Genomic DNA, 14,798 nt, shown 5'->3' with positions numbered 1-14,798 from the left:
AGTGGCATTAATTGGCATTTTATTTATGAAAATAATGGAAATTATGAGAAAAGGAAGTTGAAAGGTCATAGGTTTCATATGAGGAAAATGAAGGAAAATAATGGAAAATGAAGAAAATATGAGTCTCACTAATAAAAAATGCTTCTAAGGACCAGTTCACAAGCTTTTTTATCAGATCGGTTTTGGAGCTCTCTCTCTATTCTCTATCTTTCACACTCTTGGAAACTTAGATAATTCTTGTAGCACTCTAGCATTGGATCAAGGAAACCAAAGGAAGGACAAAGAAGACAAATGGAAGCAAATATAAAGCAATGAAGAGCAAGATTACTTGCAGGTATCGATTTGCATGTGTGATTTCCTTATTTGGTTTGGCATGCATGGTACATGCATGTGTGTATTTGGTTCTCTTATAGTCATTGGCATGGGTTTTGCCAAGTGTGATAGTGATTTTCAACCTTGCCTTTCCATTTCCAAATAGCCATGGTGTGACGGGTTCTCTTTTATTGGGTTAAGATGGTTTGTCGGATGGTTTTGAAACTCAGTGAGGTGGTCTCTGAAGAAGAACACAAAGCCTAGAAATACCTGGACCAGAGAAGGTGGGATTACGGTAAAATCAGATTTTGTGTACCTCGGTGGGCCTAGGAATCCTCAACTGGTGAATGGCGGGATACACAGTAAAGCTTAGATGTGTAAGCCCCCGATCAGGCCAACTCCTCGACCGGTGAATGGCAAGATATACGGTTAATCCTGGAGGGTGGAGTCTCCATTAGGCCTAGGAATCCTTGACTGATGAATGGTGGGATATACAGTAAAGCCTAGAGACTAGGATACTAGAAAATTCCTCATGGTGTAGGTGGAGAGATTCAGAGGCATCTATGCTTGTTTAGGGCCTTAGTGATCTAGTGGGGATTGCGGTAAATCATGAGGAAACCCGGTTAGTTTTTTGTGAGACCCACATTCATGCTTGGAATATGGCACAGGGATGATTGGTTGAAAGAAATATTTGGTTCAACCCAATCTATGGTCAAGTGGTTCGTGAAAGTCTCAAACCTGGTTAGCTTATGCATTCATTAATAAGAGTTCTTTCTTCTTGGTATTTCATGTGTAAATGTATTGGTTCATGTGTGATTTTTATGGTTGTTGTATCCTTGTCATTTTTTTTGGTTATATGTTAGTTATGAGTATGTTGTATGACAAACTTGGTGTATGGCTATTATCATATTTTGATTAGCAAATGAATGTACACTGACTATATTACCTAACAGATGATAATGCAACTATCTTGATAAGGCAACAATGCTTCCTTATGAATATCATATAAGTATGAGACCCCTATGCTCAAATCTATTGTTATGACTTGTAGATTACATATTGTGACATATTTGAGGAAATGTTTGTCATGGCTATTAGGGGTAAAATCAAGTACTTGTACAAGTGATTTCATTAGTAGCCTTATTCCATTGTTATTTATCATTTCTGAAGGTTTCAAGAAGTTTTGGGCAATGGCCTAAGAGCTAACCCTGAAAAAGTGGCTTAGAATATGGGGTCGTTGGCACAAAACTATTTGAAAAAGTCCACAGTCATTGCCATGCCTTGCTATGGGAGCGACTGGAAGGCCTTAGTCGCATGCATGGCTTTTCATGGGAGTGACTAAGGGTCCATATCAGTAAAATGTCAAGTTGTCTCAAGGGTTGGTCACCTAGAAGGGTTGGTTTGCTCCTAAAGGTTATGTAGCATGTGTGGAAGGTCAGAATGGTTTTGCTTTGTCGGTTCCACTTCCTTAATTGTACATGGGGAGTTGAATTACATCATAGCCTCTCATCACATGTTTACCCTAGTGGACCGGTTAGCTTGGGCAAATGTAGGAGGAAGGTGTTATAGAGTGGTATCAAAGCATGGTTCAACACTTGGACTGGATGGTTGGAATGTGTTTGTCATGCATGCATGTAGGTTGTATAGGTGCTTGTTATGTATGCGTGGTAGTGGTCATTGTTATAGTTGTATTTTCATGTAGGAGTTGAAGATTTTTTTGTTGGTATGTTCTTTTCATGAATGCATGTTAGTCATATATGAATTTGTTATGCATGTCAGTGTCTATATGTTCTTATGCATGCATTGTCATGGTTATGCAGGTATAGTAGGTAAGAGATGCATTTTGATAGTTATTGTTGTGGTCATGCATCATCATGATGTTATTGGTATGTTATGATGCTAATGTGTTGGGCGAGATGAAGCAAGAGATGTAGATCATCAAAGCGAGGTTACAACATAGGACCATAGGGTAAGAGCATATCGTCATACAGTTTTGTATGGTGGGTATGTAGGTATGTTGGTTAAAGGTTTTTATATGCATTATGGTTATGTATATGCCTTCCATTTTATTGATGTTATGGTTACATACATGTTAGATGCTAGTTAATAAATGTGATCATATTCATATGTGTCAGATAGTCATGAATGGTAGTAACTTGTTGTTATATGCATTATAGTTGTACCCATGATGATTATGGTCATTTCATTTAAGATCTTGATGTTATATGTATCAAGATAATTTGGATTTTCCTATGCATATGGTTAGGGTTATGACATTCGGGTATGATTCGACCTATTTGTGATATTATGTTGTACTAATCCAGACTGACTGTGCATATGTGATTGTTATGCATGAATGACATTTGTTTATGAGTTTATGATGTGAACATGCTAACTAGTTATTGTTATGGACATCGTGATCTTATTTACGTTTGATTTGATATGTTGTGAAGTTATATCATGCTAATCTAGATTGATTGTGTAGACAAGATAACATCCCCTGAGATACATTAAGGTATGAGTTTGCTTATGTTGTCTACTTGGTGCTTGAATGTTTGATTATGTCATCTATTTAGTGTTTGAGTGTTTGGCATTTATTCTTTCGTCTATTTGTTTTTTGAATGTTTGATTAGTTGCATGATATGAGTTTGTATCTATAAGATTGCATGAAGAAGTGATCTTGCTTTAAGATGATCGTGCTAACACATATATGTTGAGAGCAATTTATATGTACTTGAGTGTAAGTGGGTGCTAGTTGTAGTATTATGAGTAGTGACTGTTAGTTGATTGTGATATGTTTGTTAGTCTTGGTAAAGGTTGATTTCAAATAAATAGACATGATGAATTGATATTTGGAACATGTGATTGAGATGTGTGAGAAGTTGCAGGGAAACATGCTAGGTATTAGCATGACAAGGTAACAATTGATTTGTTTATATAACTAACAACTATGCGATGTGTTAGAAGATAATAAAACTCAATTGCAGCAAGAGAAAAGTTAAAATAAAGGAATTGGGTGATAATTCCTTTGGCTATATTTGGAAACTACGATTCCAAATGAATGGGTGCTTGCATCAATATATGAAGTCATCTTAACCTTGATTTCGTCTGACATTATGTGGTTATGCGTCAATTTCCTGAATATGTATTTGATAGGTATAACAACTAGTTTCTAGTTATAGTTGGATTCGTCAAGGGAATTGGAGTCCCTTGAGAGATAGCATGGATGTGTTCAATTACAAGGCAGTGTGCTTGGCACATCAAGGTAAGGTAACTGGTATACTGTATATTTGTTTATACACTGATAGTTATGTGTTTATGACAGTATGATGAAGGGCATTGCATGGTAAAGGAGACTACCATGAAATCTTAAAGAAGGCTTGGGTTGATATTTCCTTTGGAAGCATTGGGAACTCATGGGATTGAGTCATGGTTCTTGTCCTAGTCTTGTGCTTTTAGTGCTTTGTGATTTTTTTGTGCTTGATTTGCAGTTTTGTTTATGTCTAGTCTATGGCCTTACCACTTTGCTTGTAGTTTCATATTGCTATTTTTTTTCATGGTTTTATCTTGTTTTCTACTTGGTCTTGCCTTGATTTAAAAATGGAGGAGGGGGTCAATTTCCTCTTCCTAAAAACAAGGATCGTTCTCCAACGCTTTGCAAGGAAAAATGGGTCTTAACACAAAACATGTTTTCCAAAAGGTCTCTTCAAGTTATGAGTTAATTTTCATGTGTGAACTTAAGCATAAGCAACACAACATCACCTAAATCATACAAGAATTCATGAAGATATTAACAAAGGATTTGGTGATGGATTTCACCCCTCCTACGCTACATCTCTAGCCCTTCCAACATAGCTAGACTGCTCCATATATTTAGTGGAAAAGGAGTACACAGAAGTTTGTTGATAAAACATGTGGTTATTTCCCCTACATGGAAATATTCTCTTGCAAATAAATCTCACATAAAAATCATGAAAACCTACAGTCAGTCATGAAAACATCAACAACACAAGGTGTCTCCTACAAATACCTTGTACTCCATCTGAAAAGGAGCATACATGAACATATAAGCACTTCAAGTCCACATTGAAGGACAAATAGAAAAATTTCCTCAACAAGACATAGTGAGAAAAGTATAAAAGAGTTGAACCCTACAAGTAATAACTACTACATTAAACTTATGAAGGTAAGAAAACCCCTACAAGGCCTTCTCCATGCTCAAACACCTTCAATAACTTCTCCAAAACATTAATTGATCCATAAACCCATGGACTTGAACCTGCAAAAAGTCCCTTTATATGTGCTCAAATCAGAAAATAGAGGTCACCATTGGATTTAGAATGTCCAAAAACCCCTAGGTAGACTCTTCTTAAGCTCCAAAAGGCCAAAAACTCACAAAGATATGGCTCTACAAGCTCTCCATGTAGTTTTGTTGTTATTCGTCCTACAAATCGGACCAACATTCTAACTATCCAACAAATCCACCCTGTTTTCCATTGTGGAGGTGACAAATTCACCTGCTAAAGGTGCAATTTGTTGGATACTTAAATTTCCTAATAACCCTTACAGGGGGGGATTTTGGCCACATGGGACATGTGCCCGGGACTAAGGCCAATGACCCACCCCTGCCCGCTTAGCCCCTTAAAATTTGGGTGCGTGGTCACATTAATCCCATAGGGTGGAGGTCTGGGCCAACATACTCCACGCGTCGGGCTTACATGAAAATCCATGTAGCCTAGGGCTAGCCCCCTTCACTAGTGCCCATCTGTCGAGCCCTTGCCACAGTCTTGTGGCTCCCAGGTGACCTGGACCTAGAGCTTCCACTAAGCCCCCTCTTTGTTGGCGCCTTCACGGATATTCCTGTGGTCTCATGGGAGGTTGTGACCAAGGGTCAGGGTTGGTCCCTGAGACCCATACCTTTGCGCTGAAGAAGTATAGTATGTAGGTGATTGGGGGTTGGGGTTGACCGCCTGACCCCTCCTCCAAAAACATGTGTCATTTAAACTTCAAATGGTGTCAGAGACCTATGGTGTTAAGAAATATCGTGAGGAAATAGTGCTAAGGCACTTGTCTTGGTCGACAAAGGTCCTGTGTTTGAATCATGCCCAACCTTTCCCACCATTAACCAAATTTTGGCCAGCCATGGGGTGCCACGTGGCGACCTCTGGTTAGGCCATGTGGCAAACCCTAATTGGTCCACCACGCAAAAACAAGAACCAGTAAAAAATGAGCTAATTTTACCAATAAAAGGATTCCACTAGGTAGAACCTCATTAGTTTGTACCTGCACAGTCACCATAGATGATGTCAGTTGTACGGTAGTCCAGTCAGCAACCTGCTCATTTTTTAGTTGTTGGGCCAAATGATCAAAACACAATAACTTGAGCATACGGTGTCAGATTGAGGTGAAACAAACATCATTGGATTCAGAATGATGAGCACTTCGACTTGACATCAGTTTCAAGAATTTCTGGGCACTTTCATTTTTGAGCTAAAATTTGATCACCTGATCACACCTCCCCACTAGGAACTTTTGGACTCCAAAAGTTTACTTCTCCTAGTAAATAAAATGAGGTTGAAACTCAAAATTACCCAAAAATTCAATCCATATGCTATCTTTGGAATTTATGCCCTTCAAGCTCTAATCAAGGCACTTCACCTATCTTCTTTGTGAAGATCACCTATTGTCTTGTTAAGGATTGGGCCAAAAATTCTTATCGTTGATATAGGAACAAAAATACTGATGTGTGGAATTTGAAAATTCTCTTTAATCTCATCTTTGCATGGATCAAAACAACTTCATCTTGAAGTTCAACTGTTGAAGACAAACTTGACTCCATCTTGGAAACCAGAAGCAGTATACATTGCTTTACCGTCCTCAAACTGAGCTTGTACACAAAAGTACACTGCGGAAAAAATTCAATGGCATAATTGGCTTTGCATAAAAAAACTTAGTCATCTTATACAATCTTAAACAAAGATTCTATTCACAACAATTTCCATCTTGAATACTTGCATCGGTGAGTACATGAAAAACTTGTAAACAAACATGGACTACAACTTGTACATTCCAAAAGTCCTTACACAAATGGACTTATAAACAATCCAATAGCATAACATCAATGAAACATACTTGTTGCACATAGTGACTATTATTGTTCACTTCACAAAAGTACCCAAACAGGTAAACAACAACAAGTAATTACAAATTTACAAAGCAACTTCACAAACAGTCTACCCAATCTCTGCCTCTCCTAGGCTTATGGGTTCCTTTTTTCCAACAAATTTTCCTTGAAGGTTGATTTAGGATTTTTGTGAGTCCTATTTGCCACCTCTTCCTTCCCTTCCATTAGATTTCACAATCTATTTTCCCTTCTTGGAACGAAGCTCTGGATGTAATTTCCAACATTGTTTATTTCCATGCCCATGCATCTTGCAATGGGTACAAAAGAACTTTCTCTTTCTTTGATGATAAGGAATTTCTCTCATGCGAAGGAGAGTCATCATGCTTGATGCCTAGAATATGATCCATAATTTTAACCATTACCATGTGTTGCTCATATACAACCACAAAATGGTAAAATGCATCATAGAAAGTCCAAGGATACATATTCCACAAATAGTCAAAATTACCAACATTTGGAAAAAAACCCATGAGATTTATTCATATTCCATGGGCTACAGCTTTGATGATGTGGGTTGGACAATGACATGCAAGGTCCCTTCAATCATTCATCTCGCTTGATAGACAAATGAACATTGTCACCACCATCTTGGTGTGACATATCATCCTCAGATGATTTTTGTGCCTCAAACCGTTTAGAGCATTCTCCAAACTCCCTTTGACCATATCCCAATCCCTGATACTTTGGTATTTCTTCTACCATGATTGGATTGGTGATCCCTTGGCCATTGATGTCTGGGCCTCCTCCTTCATAACCCATTTTAGAAAGCAACTTTATACCAATGCCTTTGGTATGATTCTCAAATGCGGAAAAAGAGGTGTTATGAACATAAATAGAAGGAATTGTACTTGAAATCCTTATTACCTCCTTGAAATTGCCATTCATATTTTCAGCTCCTGATGATGATGATGACATTGTGGATGACTCTAGTAACCCACTTTTACCAACTGGAATATGGTGATAATCTTGGAGATGCTTTCAAAATGTACATGCATCATTTTCCTCATATGGTCCATAATTATTGTGTGAACCATGCCCACATATTGGTTTCATTTTGGAGGTGTCTTTTGTTGTCACATGAGTGGAACTTTCAACAACTTATTCCTCAAGCACATGCTGCAACTGAAGGCGCATATGCCTCTTCTCCTCTTCAGCCATTTCTAGCATTCTTCTCAACTCAATGTTCTCCATACGAAGAGCCAAATTCATCTCCTCTAGCTCTTGGAGACTCTTCTTGCCCATTATTGCAACTTGGTCAGATGAGGCTCTAATACCAATTGATCTGAAAATGGAGGAGGAGGTCAATTTCCTATTCCTAAAAATAGGGATCTTTCTCCGTCACATTACAAGGAAAAATGGATCTTAACACAAAACAAGTTTTCAAAATGGTCTCTTCAAGTTATGAGTTAGTTTTCACATGTAAACTTAAGCATAAGCAACATAAAATCACATAACTCATATAGGCATTGATGAAGAGTAGAACAAAGGATTTGGCGATGGAGTTCACCGCTCCTGGGCTACATCTTTGGTCCTGGCGACATAGCTAGATCGCTCCATATATCCAGTGGAAAAGGAGTACATAAATATTTGTTGATTAAACATGTGGTTATTTCCCCTTCAAGGAAATATTCTCCTACAAACAACTCTCACGAAAACATCATGACAACCTACACTCAATCATGAAAACATTAGCAACACAAGGTGTCTCCAACAAAGACCTTGTACTCCATCTGAAAATGAGCATAAATGATAATATAAGCAATTCAATTCCACTTTGAAGGACAAATAGAAAAATTTCCTCAACAAGACATAGTGAGAAAAGTATAGAAGAGTTGAAGCCTAAAAGTAATAGTTGCTACAGTAAACTTCTGAAGGTAAGAAAACCCCTACAAGGCAATCTTCATTATAACACCCTCCTCCCACATCCACCCAGGTAACCATGCCAACCGGGGTAACACATGAGACGAGAGGCTCCTACGATCATATTTGACCTACTAGGTGACCTTAAGGAAGTGGAATCGATGGAACATCACACACATTTATCCAACATCATCACCAGAATCATCAGAAGACAAGTCAGCCACTCAGACATCCTGTCCTGGGTCCCACTACTATTCTAGACCTTTGAGGTCATAGTCACTCTCATGCTATAGGCAAGGGAGAGACCATAAACCAAAATTCACTCTCATAGGCCTACATGCTAGCGACTGTGGACCAAACTTGCTAGTTTTGTGCCAACGACCCTGGGATTTAAGCCACTTTTTTTAGGCCCAAATCCTAGGCCACTGCCCATAATGGAATGAAAGCTTGAAATCAATAAAAGTATAGAGAAACAATGATGCAAAAGAAATAATCTCAACAAGACCTTAACTAGACCCCTACTAGCCATGACAGGCATTTTGTCAAACATATCATCGACATGTAACCTACAAGTGTAAACAACATAATTAAGTGTAGGGATCTAATACTTATTTGAGAATCACTATAAACCATTTTTCCCTCATGTCATTTGTTGCATATTCATCTATTAGGTCGCAGACACATTATCAATTCATATAGAATTAAAAACCTGTTGAGAGCCAAACTTAGCTGTTGTCATAAAATGTACATGAAACCAGCATAATAGGGACAGAAATACAATAAACATATCACCCAATGAAATCGATATATACACCAGTAAATTTACACATGAAAATTAATGGAATGAATTTCTCATTAATCAATGCAATGAACCAAACGGTGATGGGACTACCATGTTCGACCCGACCATATATTGGCTAATCCAAGTCTCTCTTCATCCAATCACCCCCGTGTCATATTTCAAGCATGAATGTGGGGCTCATAGAACACATCAAAAGCATCAATCAATGTGGATGCCACCAGAGTTGTTAGGTCCCTATACTACTAGTGTAGCCCCTTATTGTTATTAGTGAAACCCCCTTATGGTATTGTTGTGCCCATGTAGTCCCCGTGTTATTATTATTATTCCCCATAGAAGCCCATTATTGTTATTGTTGTGCCCATACAATATTATTTTTATGTAGGCTCTGATTATATTGGGACCACTTAGACTCCTATATATAGAAAGGGGATATTTTCATTTGTATCATCCAATAATTGTTCATTTGTATAATTTAAAGGAGGTTTCGCCCTCGAAGAGGCTGATTTTTAAGTCGTTGATCTATCTTTTCTATCTTTTGCTGAACTGGTTTTATAACATTTGGTATCAGAGCTTTGGATTCTAGGGTTTCGCTACTCCAAATAGGTCATCGTGGAATTTTATCTATAACTTTTTCTCTACAAAGTTTCAGAATCTAAAAGAAAAACCCATTTGACCCGAAATCTTTCTAAACCTCGAGTCTGAATTTTAGATCTTGTCTCGCTATATTTATGGAGATATGATCTAAGGAAGTTAGGGTTTTTGCAAGCTCCAGAATTCCATCTCAAACAGGTCATCGTGGAATTGTTGCTATACGTTTTTTCCTACGAAGGTTTAGAATATTAAATTAAAACTCATTTAAGCCGAAATCTTGGTGAAGCTAAGGCCCGAATTTCAGATCTTGTTTCACTATTTTTTCGGAGATATGGTCCAAGACATTTAGGGTTTCTACAGGATCCCGAATTACATCCCGAACAAGTGACCTTGGGAAAATCATCATAAATTTCTCTCTGAGCATCAGATTGAAATTTAGTAAGAATTTATAGAAAGAGGGGGGACTGTGTTTTTCTATGTATTGTTTTCAGGTCCGAAGGTCGAAACAATAACCCATGGCACTTCATACACGTTCACTATACTGAAAATTACATAATCAAGTCATCTTGGGAGAATGGGGATAACTCTTTCTTAGAGAATCCAATTTCGATCAAACTAGTGGCATTGGAAAGAGGATGCAGAGGGCTACTGCAGGTCGCAATTTCAGACCTTGGAGATCCAAAATTTCAGAGATAAAATAGATTCAAGATCGGGCTTCTAAAAGCAAGAAAAATAATGACTTGAATCAAAAAAATAGAAACACCTAGTAAGAAAAATTGGATAGATGATTTGAATAATCCGATCAAATCTAAGATAAATAGTTTTATATATGCCATGGAAGCTAATATCAATGGTAGGGATGCAGATTTGAAGAAAGGCATGGAATATTTGAAGAAATACATGGAAGGTTTGAAGGAAGGTGGGACAAAGCTGCTACAAGAAAGGCCTCTTGATGACGAAAAGGTAGTAGAGGAAACTCATGATGAGAAAAAAATAAATGTTAATCATGATTTCATAGAATCTAACATTGGATTGAATACCCACCATATTCCAAATATTGATATGAGGAATTTTGATGGAAAGGATCCCATAACATGGATACTACAGATGGAGAAATATTTTGATCTACATGATGTGCAACTGTTACAAAAGGTGTGTATTGCATTGTTATATTTAGAACTGAATAAATTTTTATGGTATAAAGGGATTTGTTCTCGTAAACCACTTGTCACCTGGTCAATTTTCACAGAGGAAATGATAGCACATTATGAGGATACAAAGAGCAACACCTTCTTTAGCCAATTGATAAATCTCAAACAAAAGGGTTCAATGGCATTTCACATTGAGGACTTCCAAAAATTGAATATAATGGTAAATGATATTCCAGAGAATCAAAGGATTGATGCCTTCATAGGGACTTTAAAGGATAACATTCAACATGAGGTTCATCTTTTGGAACTTGATTCATTGGAGAAGGCATTCAGGTTGGCAAGAAAAATTGAAAGCAAAATTATGGCAACAAGAAATCCTACCACCCACAATTATAAAGATGGAAGTGTTGTTTCTCCTAGCCTTCCCCAACCTACAAGGTTGACACCATAACAATTGGAAGAAAAAGGAGAAAATGACCTTTGTTACAGTTGTGATAGAAAATACACTAAAGGTAATAAGTGTGCTCAGAAGAAATTAGTTTACATTGATTGTAAAGAGGAGGAAGAAAATGATCAAGAAACATCAAAAGAAGAGGATATACACCAAGAACCAACCCCAGAGAAAGAAGAAATGAACTTGACCATATCTTGTAATGCATTGGCAGGAACTCTCAAGATAGAAGGACATATCAAGAAGAAAAAGGATAGCCTCACTTTCACGCATAATCGAATGAAACAACATGTAGATCAACATAGCAATGAAAGCAATTTTGGCATAGGTGACTGGGTATTTTTACGGCTACAACCATACAAACAAATTTATTTTATACAGAAGCATCCAAAACTACTCAAGCATTGAGGACAACACTTTTTGAAGGAGAGGGGCGTGTTAGGTCCCTATACTACTAGTGTAGCCCCTTATTGTTATCCCCTTATGGTATTGTTGTGCTCATGTAGTCCCCATGTTGTTATTATTGTGCCCCATAGAAGCCCACTATTGTTATTGTTGTGCCCCTACAATATGATTTTTATGTAGGCTCTGATTATATTGGGACCACTTAGACTCCTATATATAGAAATGAGCTATTGTCATTTGTATCATCCAATAATTGTTCATTTGTGTAATGTAAAGGAGGTTGCCCCTTGAAGAGGCTGATTTTTAAGTCATTGATCTATCTTTTCTATCTTTTGGTGAGCTAGTTTCATGACATGAGTTCTCTGCCTACATCGTGAGGAATTTTAATGCCTCCTAGTCTCTGATAGTTTATCGTGCATCCGCAGTCTGATCCAGGGATCACTAGGCCCTACACCGAGACATACTCTCCAAGCTTTACAATGCATTTCATCCCGGAATCACTAGGCCCAATGGAGATAAAATCCACCTCTTAGCTTTATAGTATATCCCGTCATTCACCGATAAGGATTCCTAGGCCCACCAAGGCACATAATCAGGCTTTACCGCAACCCATAGTCTAGTTCAGGGGTTACTAGGCCAGTGGCTTCATGCATCCTCAGTCCAATTCAGGGACCACTACACCATGTGTTTGCCAATTCGGAGATCCACTCCACTCAACTTCGAATCCAATCGAGTCATCCCACATAAACCAAATGAGAGAACCCATCTCATCAAAGCTATCAGGAAATGGCAAGGCTAGGCTGAAAATATTGTCACACCTAGAAAAACCCATGCCATGGTAGAAAAGAAACACATGAAATCCCATGCATGCCAAATCTAGCAGGGAAAATACGCATGCAAGTTGATACCTACAATGAAGCCTGATGTAGCTGCTTGATCCTGCCTTTCCCTGCTTGATATTTTCTTCCTCTTTCCTTCTTCACCTTTCTTGCTCCAATTCGAAAGTGCTCCAAGAAAACTCTAATTGTCCAAGAGTATGAGAGAGAGAGAGAGAGAGAGAATATTGAAAGAACTCTAAAGCTAAATTGACAAAAGGTTACCAATTGATCCTCAAAAGCCTTTTTATGAATGAGGCCTCTATTTTCTTCATTTTCCATTATTTTCTTTCATTTTCCTCCTCTCATGCAACCTGTGACCTTTGACCTCTTTTTTCTCCTAATTTCCATTATTTTCATAAATAATCGTGCCAAAAATGCCATTTTTCCTTTCCAAAGCCTTAGCCATTTCCATTACCTTTTCCAATTTCCTTAGCTATAAACAACCAAATGAACACCCCCTAGGATGCCTTGCACAACATTCTATAACAACCTCCAGGGTGAATGTGCATATAAAAAAACATAATAGGAATAGAAATACAATAAACATATCAGCCATCAAAATCCATATATACATCAGTACATTTGCAAATGAAAATCAAGGGAATGATTTTTTTCATTAATAAATGCAATGAACCAACTAGAGATGGGACTACCATGTTCTACCCGACCATAGATTGGGTGAACCAAGTCTCTCTTCAGTCAATCACCCCCGTGTGATATTTCAAGCATGAATGTGGGATCTCAGAGAACACATCAATCAAAACTCATCTAGGGCTTCCAGAGGCCACCCACCTCAACCCATCGAACAGTGATTCCACCTCATGGTTGGACATCACCAAAAGCCATCATCAGATCGGTCTCCATCCAAGCCTTTCAGGGCTTCCAGAGTGTTTGTCCAACCAAGCCTTTCAGGGCTTCCAGAGTGTTTGTCCAACCAAGGCTTCCAGAACTAGTAACTCAACCCACAGCTTATACAGGGCTTCCATAGCATTTGTCCAACCAAGGATTCCAGGACTAGTAACTCAAACTTCCAAGGGCTTCTAGAGCATTTGTCCAACCAGGGCTTCCAGGACTAGTAACTCAACCCAAGCTGTTATAGGGCTACCAGAGTGTTTGTTCAACCAGGCCTTCCAGGGCTAGTAACTTAACCCAAGCTATGAAAAAATGAGAACCAACCAAAAAAAAGCAATGAAAGTAAACCCACAATCACCATGGCTATCCAGGAAATGGAAAGGCTAGGAAATCCACTGTCAATCCCAACCATACTCCATGTCAATGACAGATCATAACCAAGAAACCAAATGCATGTGCCATGCATGCCAAAACTAGTGAAGAAATCATACATGCAACTCGGTACCTGCAATAAAATCTGATGTAGTTGCTGATGCCGATGCCTTCTTGTGCTTTCCTTCTCTTCCTTTGCCTTCTTGCTCCAAGAATCCAAGTATGCCACACCCTCCAAGAGTTCTCCAAGAAAACTCTAAGTAACCAAGAGTATGAGAGAGAGAGAGAGAATAATGAGAGAGCTCCAAAACTGAACTGACCAAGTCTTTCCCACTGATCCTCATAAGCCTTTTTATTAATGAGGCCTCTATTTTCTTCATTTTCCATTATTTTCCTTCAATTTCCTCCTCACATGCAAAATGTGGCCTTTCACCTTCCTTTTCTCCTAATTTCCATTATTTTCATATATAAATGTGCCAAAATACCTTTTTTCCTCTTTAATTCCTTAGCCATTGCCTTTGCCAATTTCCTTAGCCATAAACAACCAAATGAACACCCCCTAGGATGTCCTGCCCACAATTCAGCTTGGAATACATGTCCCATCATCCATGGTATTTATATATTTTTACATGGAATTTTCACAAGGGTTGTTACACATTCAGCTTGGAATAAGTGTCCCATTCATCTGTGGTTATTGTTTTTAACTTTTATTACATGGAATTTTCACCAGGGTTGTTATAGAACCCTTCCCCTTGGGGGACACCATCCTCAGTGTTCAATCACTTGTATACCTCAGCAACCTGCTGAAAGAAGACATACTACTCATGGATATTTATAACATAGCTCGATGCAGTATTTACAATGAAAGATTTGCTCAAGAGAAAAAAACATCATGACAACATGACAACGTACCGCATAGTGGAGCTTTATAACATAACTC

This window comes from Pinus tabuliformis, chromosome 7 (assembly GCF_031772625.1).
Source record: "Pinus tabuliformis cultivar Carrire ecotype Pingquan chromosome 7, CPIR1, whole genome shotgun sequence".
NCBI lineage: Eukaryota > Viridiplantae > Streptophyta > Pinopsida > Pinales > Pinaceae > Pinus > Pinus tabuliformis.
The sequence above is the reverse complement of the archived record's forward strand: the minus strand, read 5'-3'. Positions refer to the sequence as shown.